The sequence below is a fragment of the Panthera onca genome, chromosome C1, assembly GCF_046562875.1.
Source record: "Panthera onca isolate mPanOnc1 chromosome C1, mPanOnc1 haplotype 2, whole genome shotgun sequence".
Lineage (NCBI taxonomy): Eukaryota > Metazoa > Chordata > Mammalia > Carnivora > Felidae > Panthera > Panthera onca.
The window spans coordinates 147469744-147482228 of record NC_138346.1 but is presented as its reverse complement, the minus strand read 5'-3'; positions in this window follow the sequence as shown (position 1 = coordinate 147482228).

Genomic DNA, 12485 nt, shown 5'->3' with positions numbered 1-12485 from the left:
TTATCTTCTAATTCTGTTCAATGAGTCTTTAAATTTGTTTTGCTTTCAGAATCATTCTCAGAGTCTTGGTTACACAATATCATGTGACACTTCTAAGAGAAACTGACAGAAGAGTGGGCAGAGGGAGGTTGACTTTCCAACCTAGATGCTCATCTATAATTTTGCATTATAAATTAGAATTGTTGTCCTCAAAGTGGCACCCCTAATTCTGTTCCAGGCTCCCGAAGACCTGGAAAGTGGTAGATAATGGTAGAGGGACATACATGATGATGATGATGATGATGACTCTGAAGTTGAAAGTCAACAAAAAATGAAAAAGTTTGTAAAAGATAAGACTGAGATGGAGGTCGGAAAGCGTTGCAACTCTGAGAATAAAGAGAAGAGGAAATGAGTTAGAACAAGAGAAATAAAAAACAGAAAATGCCCATATTGAAGATCAACAACAGTGAAAAGAATAAAGTGAGGTCAACTCATTACTTCTTCAAAAAGCATGCCCTGAGCACCTACTATCTTCTACAATAGGAATACAATGGTAAACAGCAGATAAACTCCCTGTCCTCCAGTGGAGTCCATAGTTTTAGGGGAAAGATAGATATGGACCCCATACTATAAAGTCTAAAGAGTGTCTTAAAGCTCTGCAAAGCACTTTAGAATCTGGAAACTGAAGGGCTAGAAGTTGTTTAGGCAAAGATTAGGGAGATAAATGATAAAAAGCACTGCATGAAAAATGCCCCCAAAAGATCTTAACAACGCCCTTTATCTCCTTATGTTCAGGCTAGCCTAGTTCATCGAGAAGTTCATTGAGTTTCTACTGTATTCAATTGTTCAACTTAATAACTATCTTCTGCAGAGGACTCTGGAGTTTGTTTAGGGATCACAACCTATAATAACTTAGAAAAGAAGATGATGGTGTGTCTGTGTATTTTTTTCTTCTGTCATTGAAATGTCTGGCATATTTGGGTGGGCAATAAGCAAACACAGATGTGAATGAAGCAAAATAACAGAAGGAAGTAATGATGGGAAACTGAAAGTGAAAAGGCCATGCAGCAGATTTCACAAACGATTTGAACACCAAAGGTCAGAGCATATCAACCCTACAGTTATGCTCCCACACAAATATCACATTACAGGAAATATATGCTGGAGACAAATAAAAAAGGTGCACAAGAGGGTAACCGAGATCAAAAAGTCTTGGTATGCAGCTGGGTTAGTGACTGAGCTCTATGGAAGAAAAAGCTGAATGTAGGACATCAAGTGGTGTTCCTCATCCAGAGCCTTAGAAGACCTACGGTTACATGGATGGAAGAAAAAAAAAGAAGAAGAAGAAGATAAATGGAAGACCAAAACTCAACAAACTACAGAGGCACTGGAACCCATGTTGCTACACGTGGAGCAATTTGGGAAGTGATTACTAGAGTCAGCAGGAGACACTGTATGTGTGCATTCGCTGAGCGAGAGCACTGGACTGGTGCAAAGAACTGGACGTGCATGGCCACAATGAGCACCAATGGTGCGGGGGGGCACAGCTCGTTTGCCTTGACTCCTGTGGAATGCCTTTTTCTGTTTTGGAGAGTGAAGTAGAGGATGTGTACGGGGCTGTTAGCGACATCACTGACTCTTCAGGGCTGATGCGATGGGTCACTAGTGGACAAATAGGTATGAAAGCTGGAAAGTGAAATGGGGCACAGAAAGTGAACCAGGGCAGTTCTTACAAGATCCACAAGAATTTTATCGAGAAACCAACAGAAATATCTGGTGACTTCGCACAAAAAGAAGAATTTTGCTATGGTATGGCTAAGAGAACTGCATCAAAGTCCCAGAAGCTCCTGCTCATTTACCAACTGACCCTGTTACTTCCCTTCTGCTTGTTTTCTGTCCTACTTCTTGGACAATGGTTAGGTAGCACTTTCCAGCCACTGTCTACTAGGGAATCCCCCTTCAAATGTTCTCCCCGGACCACAGGACTAGGTGCTTCAGCATCACTGCTCTGGATGATACTCTTTAACATAAAACACTGCCTTGCCATTCATTCCTTCCTTCACTCACCAAATATGATTCATGGGCTATCTGCATGCCACACACTGTGTTTAGAGCTGGTCATAAAATAATAAGTGATAATAACAAGCAGAAACTGTTTCGGTGAACACTGATTCAGGAGTGACACAATTCTGAAAAAGAAGACACCCACCCCCCCATTCCAGTACCATGGGCTTTCTGATTATCTCAAGGTCCATTTAATGACTCCAAACAAAAGCATTTTCTGGTTTTAAACATGTGCTCAAACCTGACTGCCCCTTAATGGAGGCAGTAAGTGAGGTCCTAAATGAATGGTGTAAGGTGTTCTAAACCTGCACGCAGCTTAAGTAGAGGTCAGTTCTTACACAGCCTTGGTGACTGTTTTTAACTACGCCAAGCTGGCTGGTTACCATAATTTTGGTCCTGATAGATGGATACAGGATAAACCCCAGGGCCAGAAGTCTGAACAGAGAATATAACTAAAAAACGTAGAGAAAAAAAGCACCATTAATGTGTGTCACGCAATTAATAAAAAAAAATGCTGTGATTTATTTCTCATGCTGAAGAAATATTTACCTTCTAGTTTTGTATTCGTAATGCTGCCTTCCTTTTTTGAAGATGCTCTCCCTAACCGTATATGCCATAGGCTCCACAAAACATGGACCTGCCCCTGGTGGACACATGTGGATTCTTCTTTCTCAGTTCTGCTGCTGTCTAGCCATGAAAATAGGGCTCGTCACTTAATTTACCTATTTATTGTTGCTGGTGTTGTCATTTTATCTCATGTGTCTTTAAAGCATGCACAAGAATACTTTCAAGACATAGTAGTGGTGAGTTTTAAAGAAGGTTATCTGTGGCAAAGTATATGGCAACTTAAAAATACTATATTATTTAAGGCATTATTTAAAGCACCACTAGGCCCTCCTTCAGTTTGGAGTTGCATTTGAAGCTTTGGCCTCAAAAGCCACCTGCCGGGCTTACATTATTGTTAGACTCTGGAATTCCTATTTATGTATGTATGTATGTATGTATGTATGTATGTATGTAGTAAAGCCCCACCTCACTATCCAATCCCAAATTTCTTCAAGTAGACATTGAATTATTTAATGCTTTCTAGATCTCAATGGACCTAGCTGTATATGTAACTGCCTAATAAATATTTGTGGATTTGTCAAATTGGCTTGAATTCTAAGATTTTGTGCCCTAATTACCCATCCATCCATCCATCCATCCATCCATTTGTCCATCCATCCATTTAATATATATCTAATAAGAGCCTCACTTGTGCTGTTGCTGAAGCCCAGAATGTGAACAGATAAAAGCCAGGCTGCTCTGGTTGACGTAGGCTGTGGACCGGCAGCCTAGCCTGACTGGCTCCTCTTGGCGGCATTTGAGGATGTGTGCAGATCGCTATCTCCAGAAGGTCACTCTGCCAGGTACAATGCAATGTGCTGCAGATAGAATAATTAATGCTATACAGTGCCTCCCGCCAAAAGCTGACATTGTCATGGGGAAGACCATGAGGTAGAAAGACAGATCAGAATAAACTTGCCTGAAGGAGTTAAGGGAAGCTACACAGAGACATCTTTTGAGGTAGGCCTTGAATGCCAGAAAAGTCTAGCAGGCATAAAAAGCGGGAGAGCGCTCCTAAGACAGGTGTCAGCATCCACAAAGGCACAGAGATCTGCGAACATATGCACTATAGAAGAGGGGGGTCTTCTATGGCTTTGATGCGGCACACATAGAGATGGAACAGAGACAGTGAGACATGCTGTAGACCTAAACTGGCTTCTTAATCCTGAATCTTGTTCTTTATTCTGGACGCAGTGAGCAGCCTCTGAAGGCTTTAAACGGAGTGACATGATCAGCCTTGCATTCAAAAACAACACAGAAACAGTCCATTGATTCTGAGCACCCCAAACTGGAATCCTATACCCTCATTCCAAAATGATTCGCCGCTTGGTATATAATGATTGCGTATTTCTTCAGGATGATTTATAGAAGCCACTATCACAGATTCATCCCCTCTGATATTAATTGAATTTAACCTGAAATGGGAAGCTTCAACAGTGTTGAGGAGAAAGAAAATATATTTGAAATAGAACTCCCTTATTTTAAAAGTCTTCAAGAAGTGAGAAATATGGGACTATAACATTTGCTCTCTTTCTCTAACTGTGCATTTCTTCTAAACAATTTTCTGAGATTTCTCCATTGATTAAAGTTAGGACTTCACTGTGGGAACCCTTGAGTTTAGCCAAACATAGATTACTCTTTGGATAATACTGTGCACAGTAAAATGGAATATGCCTACTTTTGTGTATCTAAAAATGATTAAGAAGTCTGTCCTGAATGTGAAAACCAGAATAAAATGATACACATTAGGTGCAAAGCAAAGAAGTAAAGTACCACCCGGAAGGCAAAAAATATGGGTTTCAACATGGGCATATCTGTAGGTCTATCAAAAATATGATAAGGCAGAAAAAAACTGCTTCTTGCATTAAGATCCACATCTCTGAATTCTCCAGAAGGCAGGCACCAGTCAGGTGTTTGGAGGTGGAGTACTTCCCCCCGCAGGTCCTCTGGGTAGAAAGAGGTCCCAAAAGGGCAGAAATGTTAATTATTAACCTCAACGTGGAGCCCTGCATTAAGAGTTCATATTTGTAAATGCTTTTGATGCTCAGATAAGCTGTTTTCTGTACCGGCACCCTCTCAGTAACTCCAAACTTTTTTCTTTCTTTCTTTCTTTCTTTTTTTTTCAGTGGAGACCTGGGGTGGGGATGGTGGGGGTTGTGTTTGGGGAGAAAGAGAATTAGAGCCCCTCCACACCTGGGAAAATGCTAATTCCTGTTTTTAAGAAAATAGGCTAAGAAAAAGCTCAAGGGAGTCTAGGACATCAAAGAACTCTTCTAAAACAACTTTTTGACGATTTAAATGAAAATGAGGCAGACATATATGGATTAAATTTTCCCCTTAAAGCAGCCTGAGGTTTAAAGATTAAGGGGGAGAGAGATGGACGTAAAATGTATTGGGGGGGTTATTATCAGAGCTTCAACGAACCTAAAACCGAGCGCATTAACCATGAGGTGCCCGTGCGCACTCCGACAGGCACGTCCGCGCACGCGCGTGCGCGCACGCACATGCGCCGCGCGCACACGTGTGCCACGTGCCGTGAAACAGTCCCCGCACAGCTGATGATTTATGCATCTTGCCAGGAGAGAAGTCGGCCACGCCAGCCTTGAAAGCACTTTAGTTTAGTTGTTTTCACTCATGAAGGACATGTTGTCCTGTAATTATTCTGTCATTTCGTAAAAGGTGAAATCCTTAACAGGTTTGTGCTTTATGTGTTGCAGTGAGTGTTCTTGTCAGAGCACGCCTAACCGAGTCAGAATCCCCATCCCACATCTCTCTCGTGAGAAACAAAGAGGAAGCGGACATTTGAAAAAATGTGTTAAAGAATCTAGGAGAAAGAATATTAGGGAGGACGTAGATAAGATACAGAAACATCGTAAACAACATTCCTGTTTCCTCTCTGGGCTCTCAAAACACCTACAAAATGCTTTCTGTCATTAACTTTTTTTTTTTTTTTTCTTTTTCTCTCTCTGTCAACAAACAAGTATAATTTTGTATCTGTATGTGATAACAGAATAGGGTAGGGTAAAAATAGCTAATGTTTAACTCTGAGACAAAATGAAAAGCATACAACTCCAACCAATGTAAATGTTAAAGTTATGTTTTAATACAGAGGAGAAAGGAGATGTTGGCATTGATCAGGTTAGTTATTTGTTCTCTGTACTCCTGATAAAAATTGCAAGGTTAGTGAATTTAAAAAAAAAGTGTTAGCACCTCAAATAAGAATTTTACTGTCTCAAAAATCAAATGCAATAGGAATGCAACTTATTTTTTTTTTTTCCACATCAAAATTAATCTTTCAGTTTGAAAGGTCTAGCACTTCAAAATGTTACAGGGCATTTCCGGGCCAAGTCAGAATGAACAGTTAGCAGGCTTATCATCAACTTTAGAACGATGTTCTAATTTCATGAATTGTAAAAAGTCTTGTCTTCTCTAACTCCACAGGAAAATAAGATCAATAGGTGAGATGTCTGTGCACTATACGGTTTTGTATGCTTTGGAAAACTCTGTATATGATATTTGCAGTTACTTTCTGGCAAATTCTCAAGGGTAGTTCTCTGGAGGGTCTTAAGCTGTGATCATTAAAAACAGCTACCAACTCATTTAGACCCAGTTCATAGCAACACAACCACTGATCATTCCGTCAACTACCTGCCCTCTGCCAGGGGACTTTAATAATCCAACTTTTCTTTTGTCCTCTAACCTCCACGCTATTGCTCAGAAATCTCTGTTAACTTGAACTTTTGAAAACATAATCCAAAACAATGATGGAAATTAAAGCTGAGATTCAGCCAGTGTGCAATGGCTCACAGATACAGGGTTGTTTATGTCTGGAGTCCTTTCTGATTATTTTTGGCACCAACTGTGTTGGTCACTGTTCTTTCCAAACTGGTTGTTGCATGTTTTGAAGGTTATCCTTGAATGGATGCACAGTGTCTGAAATTCCCCACGTTAATGTTGCTACATCTCAATGAACATGCCATTGACTTGTTTCAGGCCCTTGTCATATCTTGCCAAGAATGTTGCCAAAGGCCGTGATAATGGCATGAGATCAACTGTGTTCACCATAGGATACAGGCATGTTGATATAGATCTAGATAGGAAAGGATGCTTATAGGGCTCTATTAGGTTTGGTTTAGTACTTTCAAAAAACAATAAAGATTCAAGGAAGATAGAAACAAAGAAGAGAGTTTTGGTTCATGAAAGATGGATTAATGTCATAGGAAAGAGATGATTATGAAGATGACAGCATTTCTGCAGTCATTGTCCTATTGGCCAGCCTCACAGACTTTTGTCTGAATCTCAGGTGGATCTAAGGTGAAAAACAAAAGTTAATTTCACCTCAATTTCAACAGCCCATTGGAAGGGTAGCCCTTGGCAACATTGATTTCAACACCTTCTGCAGCCAGGGGAAGAATGTCCTTAGTAGGGACCTCAGTTCCATCAGTGACCTTGGTGTAGTTGCCAGTGGGCGGCCGCAGAAACAACAGCCTTTGCCTCTTGACTGTGCATTAGCAACCAAACAGCTCCTTTGGACATTGACAACCACAGGGAACATGACCACAGAAAGCCAGTGTTCTCATGCATCCATTCACTGATCCCAACCAATATTTATGAGTTCCTGCTATATTCCAAGAACTAAGGGTTATGGAAAAAGCAGTAAAAATAACACATGTGCTTTTCTGATCATTAAGTAGAGTGAGATATGTGTTTTCTATCCCAACTGAGTACATACACATGCATATGTACACACACATCCATGTATTCTGAAACAAAGTTTCATGAAAGGATGCTGACCCTTGCCATGCAGTGTGCTCTACTATTTTCTATATTCAACTGAAATTTTCTATTATATTGTATTCTATATGCTTTCATTTAAAAAAAAATGCTGGTTAGTCCTACCAAATTGATTTATGGACCAATAATGTATTCTGACTCACAGTATGAAAAATACTTTTCTAATTGGAATTATAACTGTTATGCAAGCATTTAATGTGTCCTAGGCACTGTTCTAAGTACTTTCCATATACTAACTTATTTATTCCTTGTAACCTGACTGCATTCACTTAGCTAGTGAGTGGAGGAGGCAGAACTTAGTTACAGGCAGTCTTGCTCCAGGTCCTACACACTTAAACAGGGAAGAAGGAAATTGTGAATATCTCAAAATAACCAAAGGGACTTGGCCTTGTAGGAGACACCTTTAAGGACTCTCAGATCTATTTAGGGGAAAAAAAAATTAGTGGGAGGGGTCTGTGAATAGTCAGGAAAATAACGCTTTGTGATTGTTACTGCAAACCTAGTTTTACCCTCAGGCTTTTAGGACCTGGAAGATACAAGTGGTACTTCACTCCATCTCTGCTTCTGCTAGAGTTGAATGTTTTCAATGCAAGTCTGATGTTGCATCTTCTGACTTTAGAACTTTTAGTGCACATCCAGGGCCCGCTTAATAAAATCACTTGCCTTAGTATGGAATGTGCTTTTCTTCTACCCTGCCACTGGCTGACAAACTGGAGGTCGGCCACAGTCCCCTCGCCATCCCCCTTTCCCTCCCCGCCCCCCACAACCAGGCTTTAGTATTTGACAATCACCAGATATACCCTGGCCTCTCCTGCCTCTCTACTTGTATACACGCTCTTAATCTTTGCATATCCTTTTCCTCCTGTCCTGCCTAGAATTCCCTTCTCAACTTCATGCATTGTGAAATTAGTTTTTTGATCAGAAGCACTGTTGTGTGGAATACCACGACAGTGGGTCAAGCATTCTATACATCCATAGATGGTAGTTTTGACGGAACCATTGTGTACAGGGAAAGTAATTCCATTCTCAGGATAAGTGTCCACTCCAGTAAGAACAAAGCATTGTCTGTCCCATGATAAAATCAGTCCAATGCAATCAACCAGGTATCTAGCTAAACACTCTAGGGAATGTTGCCATATCAGGGACTCTGTGCTGGCCTCTGATGCTGGCATATTGGGCATTCAGCAATACCTGACACCAGGTAAGTGTCATTGTCAATGATAATGACAATGTCAATACCTGACATTGGTGTTGGTAAGTGGAAGTCTATGTTGCTGAGCTCTCCATCCCTTCCACCATGGCCACATGGTCCATGAGCCTCTTGGGCAATAACAGGGGTGGCTGGGGAAAGAAGCTGCTGATATCCATAGGAGAGCTCATCCTAGCCTCTTGATTACTGAAAACCTCCTCTTCTAAAGTAACCCATTGGTGATCATTCACATGAGACACAAATATCTTCACTTTTTTTTTTTTGCTCATTCAGAGAAGTTTATCCACATACCTCTTCTCCAAATTTCCTTGTTGCCACTTTTCCAATCATGTTCCTTCCAAGTCCCTAACCATCCAGGCAACCCATTGGCTACCACCTGTGAATCTACACAAACTCCTACCTCTTCTCATTTACTGTCTAGTGCATCTGGGTGTCCTGCTTGAAGTTCTGTTCTCTGGTAGGATTTCCCCTTACTACTATCCCTCAAGGATGTCCCAGAAAGGGGAGTATGTCTGTTGCAGCTGTCCACTTTTGGATGGTGCATCAATTATCGTGCAGAAACATCCGCAAACTAAGCTTGAGTTTTCTCTTCCTCAGTCACTTGTCATACAAAATACACATACATATATGTTTGTGTATAAATTTGTGTGTCATCTTCAATCTGATTTGCAAATAAATTGATGCAAAATAAAACAAAAGTCATTTTGGTCAAGATGGATCATATGAGGTAGCTAAGCTAAAGCTAGTGCATAAATTAAAAATTGTGTATCATCAAAACCCTTAAATTTCAAAAAGTATAATAAGAATAGTATAATTTATCAGTAAGTGCCACGTAACTAATTTTCCTCTACCATTGGACTAGATGGCTTCCTTGGTTGAGCATCAGATAATATAGTCAGCTCACCAGACAAGTAGCTAGAGACCATTGCTACAAGCCTTACATGCTATCACTTTAAACACCAGAGAAACAACAGTAGAGCAAATGCTTACCACATGAGAGGTATGTGAGAACTGAGACCTTAAGACAGAATCGAAAACTCACACTTCTCCTTTCGTACTTAAATAAAGAAATAAGAAGCCAACCAGCCAGTCAACCCAGGGTAGGGTTGATCTTCAAAGTTGATATTAAACGCTACGATAACAAAAACAATGGTTTATTGGACACCTATTCTCCTCTAGAAACCCACTAAGTTCTGGGGATATATAGCTGTACATCTCTTGTCATTGTTGATATTCTACACTAAAGACAAAACACATATCTTCTCTCTTAAGGGGCCTGCATTCTGAGAGAGATAAAAGATAATTACCAACAGTGTTTACTGAAATTCATAGAAACAGAACTCTCTCTCTCTCTTTCTCTTTCTTGCCACTTAAAAGTTACAGAAAAATCTATGGTTATTATTATAACTATTAAACAGGCCATTGTGACTTAAACAGATCACTTAACCAATGTCCCCAAACTAGTATAAGGTAAAGGTGGGATTTCTGTTTGGGTCTAAATCTCATATTCTCAGCCACCAAATGAAGCTCTTACAGCAAGACTGCAAATGAATAGTTCAATTCCTCCTCAGTGAGAACTTTATGAGTTGACCCCTTTACCTTAGTTATCCACCCACAGCTTATGTGATATAAACAGTAAAAAGTGCTGCATTCAAATTCCAACTTCTGCATTGCCAGACTGTGTGATCTTGGCAAATTCATTTAACCTTGTTCATCCTCATTTGGTTACATAGTAAGTAGCTTATATTGTTGGCAAGTCTTAGACATTCAAGTGTTTTGTAATTTGAAAAGTTGAATCCAAATGTAAAACACTGTCTGCATTTCTTTTGTAATGTCACAAGAGGCTAAATGGAAGTTAAAAATAGTAAGTAACAATTTTGAAAATAAACCTCTGTATAAGTATTTTACCCGAGTTATCATCTGCATTACAAAACACAAAAGCAAAAGGAATCAACATAAAATTCAAGAAAATCGTTAATTCCTAAAAGAATTTGATGGGAGAGTTAAAAGATCTCTATCTGAAAGGCAAGACAGTTAGTACCTATACAGACCCACTGAGTGGTGTTAGCCATGTCATTTAATTTCTTCAAGCCTCAATTTCCTCCTTTATAAAACTATGGGCTTGTGCTAAATAATCTTCAAGTGCCCTTACAGGCCTCATATTTTAACAGTTGAGACCTTGAGGATCCTCTAGCTGTGACCACCTCCTTCCACTTCATTCTGACCAGACTAGAGAATCTTACAAAATCTTTCACCCAATTGATCTGAGTGCATTTCAACCACAGAAACTCTAAAGATAGTATGCCTTTGGTCTGCTTTTCTGAACTGAATGACCTCTCTGCTTTGTAAAGTGTATCTTTCGTTGACTTCAATAGCAACCACTTAATCCCTGGAAATTAATCGAGGGAGTTTGAGTTTGCATTTCCTTGGTGTTATTGGTGTATGGAAAATCTTGTTACTTAAATCTCACTGTTGTGTGTTACATGGTAATTTTTAAGAGATCATCATAGCAATCTCCTATTTCTGTTAAGTCTCTCTGAAAATCCAAATGGGTTTATTTCTTAAATTGCTAATAACCTTACCCAGTCAGACAAATTATCAAGTATATGGACTACAGTTGAACACAAACTCATTTCATTTGATGAAGGCAAGAAAAATATAAAGATTTCCATTTTGAGAGTAAAACTGCCAGGGTGAATTACTTGGAATGCAGTTCAACGTGATGAAATGCCATAAATTACACTGAAAATTTCTTTGTGTAGGTATTCAGCTCTGTATGCTTTTATTGATAAAACAGCAATCCTTCCCCCCCTCCCCCTTTTTACAAGGAGTAACAATTACATTTCCCTGGAAAAGAATTTGACTTTTATTAGCTGACTACAGCACTAGTACAAAAACTCTTATTGTCTTGCACTAATTTTAGCAGAAAAAATATCCCCCCCCAATAAGGTCAGCCTGGTACCCTCCGCATAATGTCACCTGCCTTGTGTGCTTTTGGTCTCTCCTGTAAGAGCAGTTCAAGAGAGCAAGTCAGCGCCCTTAACTTAAAAGCAGGAACCAAGGTGAAGGAAAAGTATTCTCAGATACAACGTAACAAATGTACTGCTTCATCAAGATGCTTTTTCAAACAAAAGTCTGGCAGAGCTCAGGAATCAGAACAGAAGGTAATACAGAGTTCTACCAGGCTGCACTTGTAGCTCTTGAAGTATGCTGGATGATTCCCCACACACTTTTCCCCAACTGGGCATGCGTTTTGGCAGTCAGTCTTCTGCTTAGATTCTGCCATTTGATTTTCAAGAACTTGCTAGAATATACAAAAGTTTAAAAAAAAAAGCAAGGTTTTTACATTCCATATCTTTGAGCAGAGTTTTCAATAGCGACCAGCTGCATTCCAAAGAGACCTGTTTGAAAGCTTGGACCAAACCTCTGCAAGTCGGAGAGGAAAGGGCCTCATTCCCTGTGCATTAGTCACTCTGTAAAAGATTAATCCTAATAAGCTACTTTCTACAGGCAGGCACACCCAGGCTTTGCATTACATACCTATGATTTCTCAATATTTAGGCCAAAGTGTGTACACTCAGATGCTGATAGATATCGTCTTTCCAGAAACCATTAACCACAGTATTAACTGTAATAACTTAGTGAGGTTACGGAATGAGGCCAAGCAGGGGGTTGTTTCGAGTTGCCGGGGAAGTGCTTGCTCAACGCAGTGTAAAAGAACACACGGATGGAACTTATGTTTCTAAAAACACAGCCTGAAGAAAACCTAGTCCAGTATCTCTTTGTTTCATCGCTTCCACACCGCCATCCCTTCCTCTGTGTCTTTGCTAGG